The sequence below is a fragment of the Hemiscyllium ocellatum genome, chromosome 31 (assembly GCF_020745735.1).
Source record: "Hemiscyllium ocellatum isolate sHemOce1 chromosome 31, sHemOce1.pat.X.cur, whole genome shotgun sequence".
Taxonomy (NCBI): domain Eukaryota; kingdom Metazoa; phylum Chordata; class Chondrichthyes; order Orectolobiformes; family Hemiscylliidae; genus Hemiscyllium; species Hemiscyllium ocellatum.
The window spans coordinates 51898583-51913742 of record NC_083431.1 but is presented as its reverse complement, the minus strand read 5'-3'; the positions used below and the strand labels follow the sequence as shown (position 1 = coordinate 51913742).

General features: G+C 43.8%; 2 non-coding genes and 2 pseudogenes across 2 annotated transcripts; all 4 read left to right on the top strand.

The window, feature by feature from the left end:
• Positions 1 to 482: 482 nt before the first annotated feature.
• LOC132830666 (5S ribosomal RNA) lies at positions 483 to 591 on the top strand (annotated as a pseudogene).
• A 4379-nt stretch (positions 592 to 4970) lies between these two features.
• On the top strand, positions 4971 to 5079 carry LOC132830665 (5S ribosomal RNA; annotated as a pseudogene).
• Positions 5080 to 9458: 4379 nt separating this feature from the next.
• LOC132830639 (5S ribosomal RNA) lies at positions 9459 to 9577 on the top strand. Its single transcript, XR_009646417.1, has one exon. It is a non-coding gene; the product is annotated as a 5S ribosomal RNA (ribosomal RNA).
• A 4379-nt stretch (positions 9578 to 13956) lies between these two features.
• LOC132830638 (5S ribosomal RNA) lies at positions 13957 to 14075 on the top strand. The gene has a single exon (XR_009646416.1). It is a non-coding gene; the product is annotated as a 5S ribosomal RNA (ribosomal RNA).
• The last annotated feature ends 1085 nt before the right edge of the window (positions 14076 to 15160 follow it).

Here is a 15160-nt window from a genome sequence, read left to right as displayed (position 1 = left end):
AAAGCGCAGTGGATGCTGGATGAGTTGTTAAATTGAAATGTGAGGGAGATAAATGTTTGTGAAGCAAAGGTACCAAGGGCCAGAGGCTTGCATATGAAGTTGGGCGAGAGCTGAGCCATGATGTGATTGAATGGAGGCAGAGGTTGTAGGGGCTAAACAGCGTTGTGGTGTGTGTATGTTGCTGTGGTTGTAATTTGTAAAGGAGTTCATTTGTAAAGCAGCTTGGATGGGCATGAAATGGAGTGGAGTGAGTGTGAAAGAGTTGATCCTGTTGTGTAATAAACGTGTGTGGGTGTGTGTGGTGTGGGTGTGTGGTGTGTGTGTGTGTGTAGGGGGTGAAGTAGAGGAGCTAAAGATGGAGATGGGAGAATAGAAAGGCAAAGGAAAGAGAAATGCTTTAGTGCAGTATGATTGACTGGTAACAAGTTGTTGTAAATGCAGCACTGTGTGCCTTTAAGGAACCATAAATGCAGGGTGTAAGTGCCTACGGCCATACTAGTCTGAAAACGCCTGATCTCGGAAGCTAAGCAGACTCAGGCCTGGTTAGTACTTGGATGGGAGACCGCCTGGGAATACCAGGTGCAGTAGGCTTTTGCAGCCACCAGGGGCTGCTCACAGCTTCGCACTCTCACACTCCCATTCATCAAGCAACGTCCTTTTAACTCCTCACTCCGTCTCTCTGTCTCACTTTTTCTTGCCCAATTTCATTGTTCACCTTCTTCCCCCAATACACAAACACACCATTACTGCTTGAGATTGGAGCAAACGCACCAGGAACACCAGAGCAGCAAGTGTTTTATTGAAGAGCACAAACGGTGGTTTTTGTCAATTGATGCCTCACTTACGAGGATCACACTTCCCTGATCGATGTCAGCGTTCCCCTGTTTTCTAACAACCGTCTAACTAGTGGTGTGGATAGGGCCTGAAAGCAACAACGTTGTGGTGAGGGCTTGTCAGGTGAAGGGAGTTTGACAATATCTGCACTCACCAGTCGAGTTCATACAACGGTGTATCGATATGGTTAAGGCAGGAAGAATGGGTCAGCAAACACAGCAAGTTCAATCCTTGTAATGATGATTATTACACATCAGCGACAAATAATAAGATAAGTGCAAAGAGTGAGTATTTGCCAGGTACAAAAATCAAGGCTTATTATCTGAACAGGCGAAGACTTCACAAAAAGATCGCCCTAACAATGGTACAAATGGAGATGAATGGTTCGATCTAATTGACATCACCGTGCCTTAGTTACAAGATGACCAAGGTAAAGGAATAACATTTCCAGAGTGCAGACTATTAACAACAGTAAGGTGGAATTTGGAAAGAGGAGTAGCCCCTGACATTTAAGGAAGACAGAAGGACATTAGTGAATAAGGATATTACTTTAGAAATCTTAACTGTGCACTAAGATAATCATACTATTTGAAGACACTGTCAAGATGCTTTGAGAAAAGGAAACTCATGTTGGACTAAATGCAAGAAAATGTTGTGTTCATTAACAGTCGGGTGGATAAAGCAGAAGCAATAGGTGCCAATGACTTGGATTTTCAGACTGTATTTCCTATCATCTCAGACTGAGATGAGGCGAACTTTCGGCAGTTATTGTGTTGTTAATCTTTAGAATGATATTCTCCAGAGAGTGGTGTGTGTTCTACTGTTGAGGATACTTAAGGGTCAGTGGATGGAGTTTTGATATCTCAGGGAATTCTGGAAGGGAGGTGCAGTTGAGGTGGATCGATGGTAATCAGTTTGAATGGTGGAGCACTCTGGCGTGAGATATTGACCACGGAGAGTGTGCTGCAGATTGAGCAAAGCAAAAGGTGATCCCCAGAAGGATAATTGTGAAGAACATAGAACATGGAAGGATACAGCGCAGTACAGGCCCTTCGGCCCTCGATGTTGCGCCGACCGAATCCTACCTAACCTATACTAGCCCAATAACTTCCACATGCCTATCCAATGCCCGCTTAAATGACCATAAAGAAGGAGAGTTCACCACTGATACGGGCAGGGCATTCCATGAACTCACAACCCGCTGAGTGAAGAATCTACCCCTAACATCTGTCCTAATAACCTGACCGAGGTTATAGGATAGTGGTAAAGGACGGATATGGAAAATGGCAGAGATGGTGGAGTGGCCTCCGTGATTAGAAACAAAATTCTTTCAATGATGAGAGAGGACATAATGAAGGGAATGCATTCAGTGGAGACCGTGTGGGTGCAACTGAGGAATAGTCGAATGCCTAAAATTGTAATAGGTGTTATGTACAGACCGCCTGGTAGCATCTCTGAGTCCTAGATGGTAAAAATGCAGAAAACTAGGTAATATGTAACAAAGCCAGAGTACTACACCTGAGGGATTTTAATGTGCACAGAGATTTAGAGATGTAGTCAAGCATTTGTCAGAAAGGTAGTGCATGTCTGGTGTATTGCCAGGACTGTTTCTTACTGCATTATGTCCTGAATGCCTCCTGGATTTAGTAATGAGTAATGAGTTGGATTTAATGAGTGAGCTAGTCGTGCGTGGCCACTTATCATACAGCGATGATAACGCGACCCAGTTCAAGGTAGTGTTTGAAAGTACAAAGCATGCATCTGCTGCTGGAGTTGGAGAGTTCGGTAAAGCCGCCTTGAACGAGATGAGACCGAGACCGTCCACAATAAGGTGGGAAAATCTGCTGATGGCTCAAAGAACTGAAGAAGACTGGAGAATGTTTAAGGAAACATTGAAGACAATAGAAAACCAGTTGATCCCGCTGAGAGGGAAAGCTCGGCTTCACAGAAGAAAACAGTCATTGACAAAAATCTCAGCATAGATCCTGCTGATTGGGAAAGTTACAGAGAGCGGGAAAGACACAAAGCAGTGTAAAAGAGCTACCAAAAGGAATTTTGAATGGAATATTTCCAGGGACATCAAAATCAAGAAGATTTGTTCCGCTGGCCTAAAGGGAAAGCGGGTGGTCAAGAGAAGGTGGGGCATTGTTAGTGACTCCGGGGAAATGGCAGAGATGTTGCATCATTACTTTTGCCTCGGTATTTTCAGTAGAAAAGGAGGATAGCTTGCCAGAAATCCCGATGAAATGAAAAATGGATCGGGAAAAACAACCGAATAAAATGAAGGTGAGTAAAACATCGATAATGAGGAAATGACTGGAATCAAAGGGTGACAAATGCCTGGGATTTGGCGGTTTCCATCGGCGGGTGTTAAAACAAGGAGACAAGCGCCTCATAGAAGCCCTAACTGTCATCGTTCAAAATTCCCAGGATACAGGAGTCGTCCCTCCGGATTGGATTGTTGCACGTGTCAGTCACGCTTTTTTAGAGTGGAGAACTCGGAAAAGTCGGGAATTGCAGAGCATGGAGCTGAGCACCTATGGCAGGGAATTTGTTGGAGTCTATAATCAAGGATGGGATAAGTGAGCACCTCAAACATTGTTGAGTTAATCAGGGAGAGCCACATGACAGGTAGGTCGTGCCTGACAAATTCATTGCAGAGGGGACTAAGGGAGCTGTCAGGGAATAATGTCCATAGATGTTGATTACATGGACTTCCAGAAGGAATTTGACAAAGTCCACTTAAGTAGGTAGAAGCCAACAGAATTGAGGGCAAATTCCTGACATGGCTCGGAAATTGTTTGAGTGGCAGGTGATAGAAAGTAGAGACAATGGATAGGTAGACAATTGGCAGGATGTAACCAGTCGTGTCTCACAAGGACTTGTGTTCGGGCCTCAATTATTGATGTTATTTATTAAGGAAATGGATAATGGCACAGAAAGTCATATATCATAATTTGTGGATGACACAAAGTTAGGCTGCATTGTAGACTGTGTAGATGACAGCATAAAATTGCAAGGGGATATTGATAGATTAAGTCAATGAGCAAAACTGTGGCAAAAGCATTTGAATGAAAGCAATAGTGAGGCTATCCATTTTTGGATCAAGAAGGGACAGATCAAGGTATTTTCCTGGATGGTATGAAGTGCATGTCCAAGGAGACTTGGGGGTTCAGGTGCATACATCTTTAAAATGTCACGGACACGTACAGAAAATAATCCAGAAAGCAAACAGATTGCTGTCCTTTCTAAGTAGAAAGATGCTGAAGTTATGCTGCAGTTCTACAAAACCCTGGTTAGATAGACCCCACTTGGAGTACTGTGAGCGGATCTGGGCAGCACACCTTCTGAAAGGAGTAGAATACTGATTTACAAGAATGATACCTGGACTTGCATGGTCAAGATGGAAGGAGAGATCATATCATTTCGGCCTGTGGTCTGTAGAATTGAGAATGTTAATGGGGGGTATGATGAAAGTCTTGAAGACATGAATAGGAAAAGAGAAGGTAGATAACGATAAACTATTTCTACTGGTTGGGGATTGTAGAATGAAGGGACATAGCGTGAGACTTAGGGCCGGAGGGTTGCGTAGAGATGTGAGGAAGCCGTCGTGCACACACATAGGATGGTGGGTTTTAGTAAGCGTTTTCTGACAAAGCGCAGTGGATGCTGGATGAGTTGTTAAATTGAAATGTGAGGGAGATAAATGTTTGTGAAGCAAAGGTACCAAGGGCCAGAGGCTTGCATATGAAGTTGGGCGAGAGCTGAGCCATGATGTGATTGAATGGAGGCAGAGGTTGTAGGGGCTAAACAGCGTTGTGGTGTGTGTATGTTGCTGTGGTTGTAATTTGTAAAGGAGTTCATTTGTAAAGCAGCTTGGATGGGCATGAAATGGAGTGGAGTGAGTGTGAAAGAGTTGATCCTGTTGTGTAATAAACGTGTGTGGGTGTGTGTGGTGTGGGTGTGTGGTGTGTGTGTGTGTGTAGGGGGTGAAGTAGAGGAGCTAAAGATGGAGATGGGAGAATAGAAAGGCAAAGGAAAGAGAAATGCTTTAGTGCAGTATGATTGACTGGTAACAAGTTGTTGTAAATGCAGCACTGTGTGCCTTTAAGGAACCATAAATGCAGGGTGTAAGTGCCTACGGCCATACTAGTCTGAAAACGCCTGATCTCGGAAGCTAAGCAGACTCAGGCCTGGTTAGTACTTGGATGGGAGACCGCCTGGGAATACCAGGTGCAGTAGGCTTTTGCAGCCACCAGGGGCTGCTCACAGCTTCGCACTCTCACACTCCCATTCATCAAGCAACGTCCTTTTAACTCCTCACTCCGTCTCTCTGTCTCACTTTTTCTTGCCCAATTTCATTGTTCACCTTCTTCCCCCAATACACAAACACACCATTACTGCTTGAGATTGGAGCAAACGCACCAGGAACACCAGAGCAGCAAGTGTTTTATTGAAGAGCACAAACGGTGGTTTTTGTCAATTGATGCCTCACTTACGAGGATCACACTTCCCTGATCGATGTCAGCGTTCCCCTGTTTTCTAACAACCGTCTAACTAGTGGTGTGGATAGGGCCTGAAAGCAACAACGTTGTGGTGAGGGCTTGTCAGGTGAAGGGAGTTTGACAATATCTGCACTCACCAGTCGAGTTCATACAACGGTGTATCGATATGGTTAAGGCAGGAAGAATGGGTCAGCAAACACAGCAAGTTCAATCCTTGTAATGATGATTATTACACATCAGCGACAAATAATAAGATAAGTGCAAAGAGTGAGTATTTGCCAGGTACAAAAATCAAGGCTTATTATCTGAACAGGCGAAGACTTCACAAAAAGATCGCCCTAACAATGGTACAAATGGAGATGAATGGTTCGATCTAATTGACATCACCGTGCCTTAGTTACAAGATGACCAAGGTAAAGGAATAACATTTCCAGAGTGCAGACTATTAACAACAGTAAGGTGGAATTTGGAAAGAGGAGTAGCCCCTGACATTTAAGGAAGACAGAAGGACATTAGTGAATAAGGATATTACTTTAGAAATCTTAACTGTGCACTAAGATAATCATACTATTTGAAGACACTGTCAAGATGCTTTGAGAAAAGGAAACTCATGTTGGACTAAATGCAAGAAAATGTTGTGTTCATTAACAGTCGGGTGGATAAAGCAGAAGCAATAGGTGCCAATGACTTGGATTTTCAGACTGTATTTCCTATCATCTCAGACTGAGATGAGGCGAACTTTCGGCAGTTATTGTGTTGTTAATCTTTAGAATGATATTCTCCAGAGAGTGGTGTGTGTTCTACTGTTGAGGATACTTAAGGGTCAGTGGATGGAGTTTTGATATCTCAGGGAATTCTGGAAGGGAGGTGCAGTTGAGGTGGATCGATGGTAATCAGTTTGAATGGTGGAGCACTCTGGCGTGAGATATTGACCACGGAGAGTGTGCTGCAGATTGAGCAAAGCAAAAGGTGATCCCCAGAAGGATAATTGTGAAGAACATAGAACATGGAAGGATACAGCGCAGTACAGGCCCTTCGGCCCTCGATGTTGCGCCGACCGAATCCTACCTAACCTATACTAGCCCAATAACTTCCACATGCCTATCCAATGCCCGCTTAAATGACCATAAAGAAGGAGAGTTCACCACTGATACGGGCAGGGCATTCCATGAACTCACAACCCGCTGAGTGAAGAATCTACCCCTAACATCTGTCCTAATAACCTGACCGAGGTTATAGGATAGTGGTAAAGGACGGATATGGAAAATGGCAGAGATGGTGGAGTGGCCTCCGTGATTAGAAACAAAATTCTTTCAATGATGAGAGAGGACATAATGAAGGGAATGCATTCAGTGGAGACCGTGTGGGTGCAACTGAGGAATAGTCGAATGCCTAAAATTGTAATAGGTGTTATGTACAGACCGCCTGGTAGCATCTCTGAGTCCTAGATGGTAAAAATGCAGAAAACTAGGTAATATGTAACAAAGCCAGAGTACTACACCTGAGGGATTTTAATGTGCACAGAGATTTAGAGATGTAGTCAAGCATTTGTCAGAAAGGTAGTGCATGTCTGGTGTATTGCCAGGACTGTTTCTTACTGCATTATGTCCTGAATGCCTCCTGGATTTAGTAATGAGTAATGAGTTGGATTTAATGAGTGAGCTAGTCGTGCGTGGCCACTTATCATACAGCGATGATAACGCGACCCAGTTCAAGGTAGTGTTTGAAAGTACAAAGCATGCATCTGCTGCTGGAGTTGGAGAGTTCGGTAAAGCCGCCTTGAACGAGATGAGACCGAGACCGTCCACAATAAGGTGGGAAAATCTGCTGATGGCTCAAAGAACTGAAGAAGACTGGAGAATGTTTAAGGAAACATTGAAGACAATAGAAAACCAGTTGATCCCGCTGAGAGGGAAAGCTCGGCTTCACAGAAGAAAACAGTCATTGACAAAAATCTCAGCATAGATCCTGCTGATTGGGAAAGTTACAGAGAGCGGGAAAGACACAAAGCAGTGTAAAAGAGCTACCAAAAGGAATTTTGAATGGAATATTTCCAGGGACATCAAAATCAAGAAGATTTGTTCCGCTGGCCTAAAGGGAAAGCGGGTGGTCAAGAGAAGGTGGGGCATTGTTAGTGACTCCGGGGAAATGGCAGAGATGTTGCATCATTACTTTTGCCTCGGTATTTTCAGTAGAAAAGGAGGATAGCTTGCCAGAAATCCCGATGAAATGAAAAATGGATCGGGAAAAACAACCGAATAAAATGAAGGTGAGTAAAACATCGATAATGAGGAAATGACTGGAATCAAAGGGTGACAAATGCCTGGGATTTGGCGGTTTCCATCGGCGGGTGTTAAAACAAGGAGACAAGCGCCTCATAGAAGCCCTAACTGTCATCGTTCAAAATTCCCAGGATACAGGAGTCGTCCCTCCGGATTGGATTGTTGCACGTGTCAGTCACGCTTTTTTAGAGTGGAGAACTCGGAAAAGTCGGGAATTGCAGAGCATGGAGCTGAGCACCTATGGCAGGGAATTTGTTGGAGTCTATAATCAAGGATGGGATAAGTGAGCACCTCAAACATTGTTGAGTTAATCAGGGAGAGCCACATGACAGGTAGGTCGTGCCTGACAAATTCATTGCAGAGGGGACTAAGGGAGCTGTCAGGGAATAATGTCCATAGATGTTGATTACATGGACTTCCAGAAGGAATTTGACAAAGTCCACTTAAGTAGGTAGAAGCCAACAGAATTGAGGGCAAATTCCTGACATGGCTCGGAAATTGTTTGAGTGGCAGGTGATAGAAAGTAGAGACAATGGATAGGTAGACAATTGGCAGGATGTAACCAGTCGTGTCTCACAAGGACTTGTGTTCGGGCCTCAATTATTGATGTTATTTATTAAGGAAATGGATAATGGCACAGAAAGTCATATATCATAATTTGTGGATGACACAAAGTTAGGCTGCATTGTAGACTGTGTAGATGACAGCATAAAATTGCAAGGGGATATTGATAGATTAAGTCAATGAGCAAAACTGTGGCAAAAGCATTTGAATGAAAGCAATAGTGAGGCTATCCATTTTTGGATCAAGAAGGGACAGATCAAGGTATTTTCCTGGATGGTATGAAGTGCATGTCCAAGGAGACTTGGGGGTTCAGGTGCATACATCTTTAAAATGTCACGGACACGTACAGAAAATAATCCAGAAAGCAAACAGATTGCTGTCCTTTCTAAGTAGAAAGATGCTGAAGTTATGCTGCAGTTCTACAAAACCCTGGTTAGATAGACCCCACTTGGAGTACTGTGAGCGGATCTGGGCAGCACACCTTCTGAAAGGAGTAGAATACTGATTTACAAGAATGATACCTGGACTTGCATGGTCAAGATGGAAGGAGAGATCATATCATTTCGGCCTGTGGTCTGTAGAATTGAGAATGTTAATGGGGGGTATGATGAAAGTCTTGAAGACATGAATAGGAAAAGAGAAGGTAGATAACGATAAACTATTTCTACTGGTTGGGGATTGTAGAATGAAGGGACATAGCGTGAGACTTAGGGCCGGAGGGTTGCGTAGAGATGTGAGGAAGCCGTCGTGCACACACATAGGATGGTGGGTTTTAGTAAGCGTTTTCTGACAAAGCGCAGTGGATGCTGGATGAGTTGTTAAATTGAAATGTGAGGGAGATAAATGTTTGTGAAGCAAAGGTACCAAGGGCCAGAGGCTTGCATATGAAGTTGGGCGAGAGCTGAGCCATGATGTGATTGAATGGAGGCAGAGGTTGTAGGGGCTAAACAGCGTTGTGGTGTGTGTATGTTGCTGTGGTTGTAATTTGTAAAGGAGTTCATTTGTAAAGCAGCTTGGATGGGCATGAAATGGAGTGGAGTGAGTGTGAAAGAGTTGATCCTGTTGTGTAATAAACGTGTGTGGGTGTGTGTGGTGTGGGTGTGTGGTGTGTGTGTGTGTGTAGGGGGTGAAGTAGAGGAGCTAAAGATGGAGATGGGAGAATAGAAAGGCAAAGGAAAGAGAAATGCTTTAGTGCAGTATGATTGACTGGTAACAAGTTGTTGTAAATGCAGCACTGTGTGCCTTTAAGGAACCATAAATGCAGGGTGTAAGTGCCTACGGCCATACTAGTCTGAAAACGCCCGATCTCGTCTGATCTCGGAAGCTAAGCAGACTCAGGCCTGGTTAGTACTTGGATGGGAGACCGCCTGGGAATACCAGGTGCAGTAGGCTTTTGCAGCCACCAGGGGCTGCTCACAGCTTCGCACTCTCACACTCCCATTCATCAAGCAAAGTCCTTTTAACTCCTCACTCCGTCTCTCTGTCTCACTTTTTCTTGCCCAATTTCATTGTTCACCTTCTTCCCCCAATACACAAACACACCATTACTGCTTGAGATTGGAGCAAACGCACCAGGAACACCAGAGCAGCAAGTGTTTTATTGAAGAGCACAAACGGTGGTTTTTGTCAATTGATGCCTCACTTACGAGGATCACACTTCCCTGATCGATGTCAGCGTTCCCCTGTTTTCTAACAACCGTCTAACTAGTGGTGTGGATAGGGCCTGAAAGCAACAACGTTGTGGTGAGGGCTTGTCAGGTGAAGGGAGTTTGACAATATCTGCACTCACCAGTCGAGTTCATACAACGGTGTATCGATATGGTTAAGGCAGGAAGAATGGGTCAGCAAACACAGCAAGTTCAATCCTTGTAATGATGATTATTACACATCAGCGACAAATAATAAGATAAGTGCAAAGAGTGAGTATTTGCCAGGTACAAAAATCAAGGCTTATTATCTGAACAGGCGAAGACTTCACAAAAAGATCGCCCTAACAATGGTACAAATGGAGATGAATGGTTCGATCTAATTGACATCACCGTGCCTTAGTTACAAGATGACCAAGGTAAAGGAATAACATTTCCAGAGTGCAGACTATTAACAACAGTAAGGTGGAATTTGGAAAGAGGAGTAGCCCCTGACATTTAAGGAAGACAGAAGGACATTAGTGAATAAGGATATTACTTTAGAAATCTTAACTGTGCACTAAGATAATCATACTATTTGAAGACACTGTCAAGATGCTTTGAGAAAAGGAAACTCATGTTGGACTAAATGCAAGAAAATGTTGTGTTCATTAACAGTCGGGTGGATAAAGCAGAAGCAATAGGTGCCAATGACTTGGATTTTCAGACTGTATTTCCTATCATCTCAGACTGAGATGAGGCGAACTTTCGGCAGTTATTGTGTTGTTAATCTTTAGAATGATATTCTCCAGAGAGTGGTGTGTGTTCTACTGTTGAGGATACTTAAGGGTCAGTGGATGGAGTTTTGATATCTCAGGGAATTCTGGAAGGGAGGTGCAGTTGAGGTGGATCGATGGTAATCAGTTTGAATGGTGGAGCACTCTGGCGTGAGATATTGACCACGGAGAGTGTGCTGCAGATTGAGCAAAGCAAAAGGTGATCCCCAGAAGGATAATTGTGAAGAACATAGAACATGGAAGGATACAGCGCAGTACAGGCCCTTCGGCCCTCGATGTTGCGCCGACCGAATCCTACCTAACCTATACTAGCCCAATAACTTCCACATGCCTATCCAATGCCCGCTTAAATGACCATAAAGAAGGAGAGTTCACCACTGATACGGGCAGGGCATTCCATGAACTCACAACCCGCTGAGTGAAGAATCTACCCCTAACATCTGTCCTAATAACCTGACCGAGGTTATAGGATAGTGGTAAAGGACGGATATGGAAAATGGCAGAGATGGTGGAGTGGCCTCCGTGATTAGAAACAAAATTCTTTCAATGATGAGAGAGGACATAATGAAGGGAATGCATTCAGTGGAGACCGTGTGGGTGCAACTGAGGAATAGTCGAATGCCTAAAATTGTAATAGGTGTTATGTACAGACCGCCTGGTAGCATCTCTGAGTCCTAGATGGTAAAAATGCAGAAAACTAGGTAATATGTAACAAAGCCAGAGTACTACACCTGAGGGATTTTAATGTGCACAGAGATTTAGAGATGTAGTCAAGCATTTGTCAGAAAGGTAGTGCATGTCTGGTGTATTGCCAGGACTGTTTCTTACTGCATTATGTCCTGAATGCCTCCTGGATTTAGTAATGAGTAATGAGTTGGATTTAATGAGTGAGCTAGTCGTGCGTGGCCACTTATCATACAGCGATGATAACGCGACCCAGTTCAAGGTAGTGTTTGAAAGTACAAAGCATGCATCTGCTGCTGGAGTTGGAGAGTTCGGTAAAGCCGCCTTGAACGAGATGAGACCGAGACCGTCCACAATAAGGTGGGAAAATCTGCTGATGGCTCAAAGAACTGAAGAAGACTGGAGAATGTTTAAGGAAACATTGAAGACAATAGAAAACCAGTTGATCCCGCTGAGAGGGAAAGCTCGGCTTCACAGAAGAAAACAGTCATTGACAAAAATCTCAGCATAGATCCTGCTGATTGGGAAAGTTACAGAGAGCGGGAAAGACACAAAGCAGTGTAAAAGAGCTACCAAAAGGAATTTTGAATGGAATATTTCCAGGGACATCAAAATCAAGAAGATTTGTTCCGCTGGCCTAAAGGGAAAGCGGGTGGTCAAGAGAAGGTGGGGCATTGTTAGTGACTCCGGGGAAATGGCAGAGATGTTGCATCATTACTTTTGCCTCGGTATTTTCAGTAGAAAAGGAGGATAGCTTGCCAGAAATCCCGATGAAATGAAAAATGGATCGGGAAAAACAACCGAATAAAATGAAGGTGAGTAAAACATCGATAATGAGGAAATGACTGGAATCAAAGGGTGACAAATGCCTGGGATTTGGCGGTTTCCATCGGCGGGTGTTAAAACAAGGAGACAAGCGCCTCATAGAAGCCCTAACTGTCATCGTTCAAAATTCCCAGGATACAGGAGTCGTCCCTCCGGATTGGATTGTTGCACGTGTCAGTCACGCTTTTTTAGAGTGGAGAACTCGGAAAAGTCGGGAATTGCAGAGCATGGAGCTGAGCACCTATGGCAGGGAATTTGTTGGAGTCTATAATCAAGGATGGGATAAGTGAGCACCTCAAACATTGTTGAGTTAATCAGGGAGAGCCACATGACAGGTAGGTCGTGCCTGACAAATTCATTGCAGAGGGGACTAAGGGAGCTGTCAGGGAATAATGTCCATAGATGTTGATTACATGGACTTCCAGAAGGAATTTGACAAAGTCCACTTAAGTAGGTAGAAGCCAACAGAATTGAGGGCAAATTCCTGACATGGCTCGGAAATTGTTTGAGTGGCAGGTGATAGAAAGTAGAGACAATGGATAGGTAGACAATTGGCAGGATGTAACCAGTCGTGTCTCACAAGGACTTGTGTTCGGGCCTCAATTATTGATGTTATTTATTAAGGAAATGGATAATGGCACAGAAAGTCATATATCATAATTTGTGGATGACACAAAGTTAGGCTGCATTGTAGACTGTGTAGATGACAGCATAAAATTGCAAGGGGATATTGATAGATTAAGTCAATGAGCAAAACTGTGGCAAAAGCATTTGAATGAAAGCAATAGTGAGGCTATCCATTTTTGGATCAAGAAGGGACAGATCAAGGTATTTTCCTGGATGGTATGAAGTGCATGTCCAAGGAGACTTGGGGGTTCAGGTGCATACATCTTTAAAATGTCACGGACACGTACAGAAAATAATCCAGAAAGCAAACAGATTGCTGTCCTTTCTAAGTAGAAAGATGCTGAAGTTATGCTGCAGTTCTACAAAACCCTGGTTAGATAGACCCCACTTGGAGTACTGTGAGCGGATCTGGGCAGCACACCTTCTGAAAGGAGTAGAATACTGATTTACAAGAATGATACCTGGACTTGCATGGTCAAGATGGAAGGAGAGATCATATCATTTCGGCCTGTGGTCTGTAGAATTGAGAATGTTAATGGGGGGTATGATGAAAGTCTTGAAGACATGAATAGGAAAAGAGAAGGTAGATAACGATAAACTATTTCTACTGGTTGGGGATTGTAGAATGAAGGGACATAGCGTGAGACTTAGGGCCGGAGGGTTGCGTAGAGATGTGAGGAAGCCGTCGTGCACACACATAGGATGGTGGGTTTTAGTAAGCGTTTTCTGACAAAGCGCAGTGGATGCTGGATGAGTTGTTAAATTGAAATGTGAGGGAGATAAATGTTTGTGAAGCAAAGGTACCAAGGGCCAGAGGCTTGCATATGAAGTTGGGCGAGAGCTGAGCCATGATGTGATTGAATGGAGGCAGAGGTTGTAGGGGCTAAACAGCGTTGTGGTGTGTGTATGTTGCTGTGGTTGTAATTTGTAAAGGAGTTCATTTGTAAAGCAGCTTGGATGGGCATGAAATGGAGTGGAGTGAGTGTGAAAGAGTTGATCCTGTTGTGTAATAAACGTGTGTGGGTGTGTGTGGTGTGGGTGTGTGGTGTGTGTGTGTGTGTAGGGGGTGAAGTAGAGGAGCTAAAGATGGAGATGGGAGAATAGAAAGGCAAAGGAAAGAGAAATGCTTTAGTGCAGTATGATTGACTGGTAACAAGTTGTTGTAAATGCAGCACTGTGTGCCTTTAAGGAACCATAAATGCAGGGTGTAAGTGCCTACGGCCATACTAGTCTGAAAACGCCCGATCTCGTCTGATCTCGGAAGCTAAGCAGACTCAGGCCTGGTTAGTACTTGGATGGGAGACCGCCTGGGAATACCAGGTGCAGTAGGCTTTTGCAGCCACCAGGGGCTGCTCACAGCTTCGCACTCTCACACTCCCATTCATCAAGCAAAGTCCTTTTAACTCCTCACTCCGTCTCTCTGTCTCACTTTTTCTTGCCCAATTTCATTGTTCACCTTCTTCCCCCAATACACAAACACACCATTACTGCTTGAGATTGGAGCAAACGCACCAGGAACACCAGAGCAGCAAGTGTTTTATTGAAGAGCACAAACGGTGGTTTTTGTCAATTGATGCCTCACTTACGAGGATCACACTTCCCTGATCGATGTCAGCGTTCCCCTGTTTTCTAACAACCGTCTAACTAGTGGTGTGGATAGGGCCTGAAAGCAACAACGTTGTGGTGAGGGCTTGTCAGGTGAAGGGAGTTTGACAATATCTGCACTCACCAGTCGAGTTCATACAACGGTGTATCGATATGGTTAAGGCAGGAAGAATGGGTCAGCAAACACAGCAAGTTCAATCCTTGTAATGATGATTATTACACATCAGCGACAAATAATAAGATAAGTGCAAAGAGTGAGTATTTGCCAGGTACAAAAATCAAGGCTTATTATCTGAACAGGCGAAGACTTCACAAAAAGATCGCCCTAACAATGGTACAAATGGAGATGAATGGTTCGATCTAATTGACATCACCGTGCCTTAGTTACAAGATGACCAAGGTAAAGGAATAACATTTCCAGAGTGCAGACTATTAACAACAGTAAGGTGGAATTTGGAAAGAGGAGTAGCCCCTGACATTTAAGGAAGACAGAAGGACATTAGTGAATAAGGATATTACTTTAGAAATCTTAACTGTGCACTAAGATAATCATACTATTTGAAGACACTGTCAAGATGCTTTGAGAAAAGGAAACTCATGTTGGACTAAATGCAAGAAAATGTTGTGTTCATTAACAGTCGGGTGGATAAAGCAGAAGCAATAGGTGCCAATGACTTGGATTTTCAGACTGTATTTCCTATCATCTCAGACTGAGATGAGGCGAACTTTCGGCAGTTATTGTGTTGTTAATCTTTAGAATGATATTCTCCAGAGAGTGGTGTGTGTTCTACTGTTGAGGATACTTAAGGGTC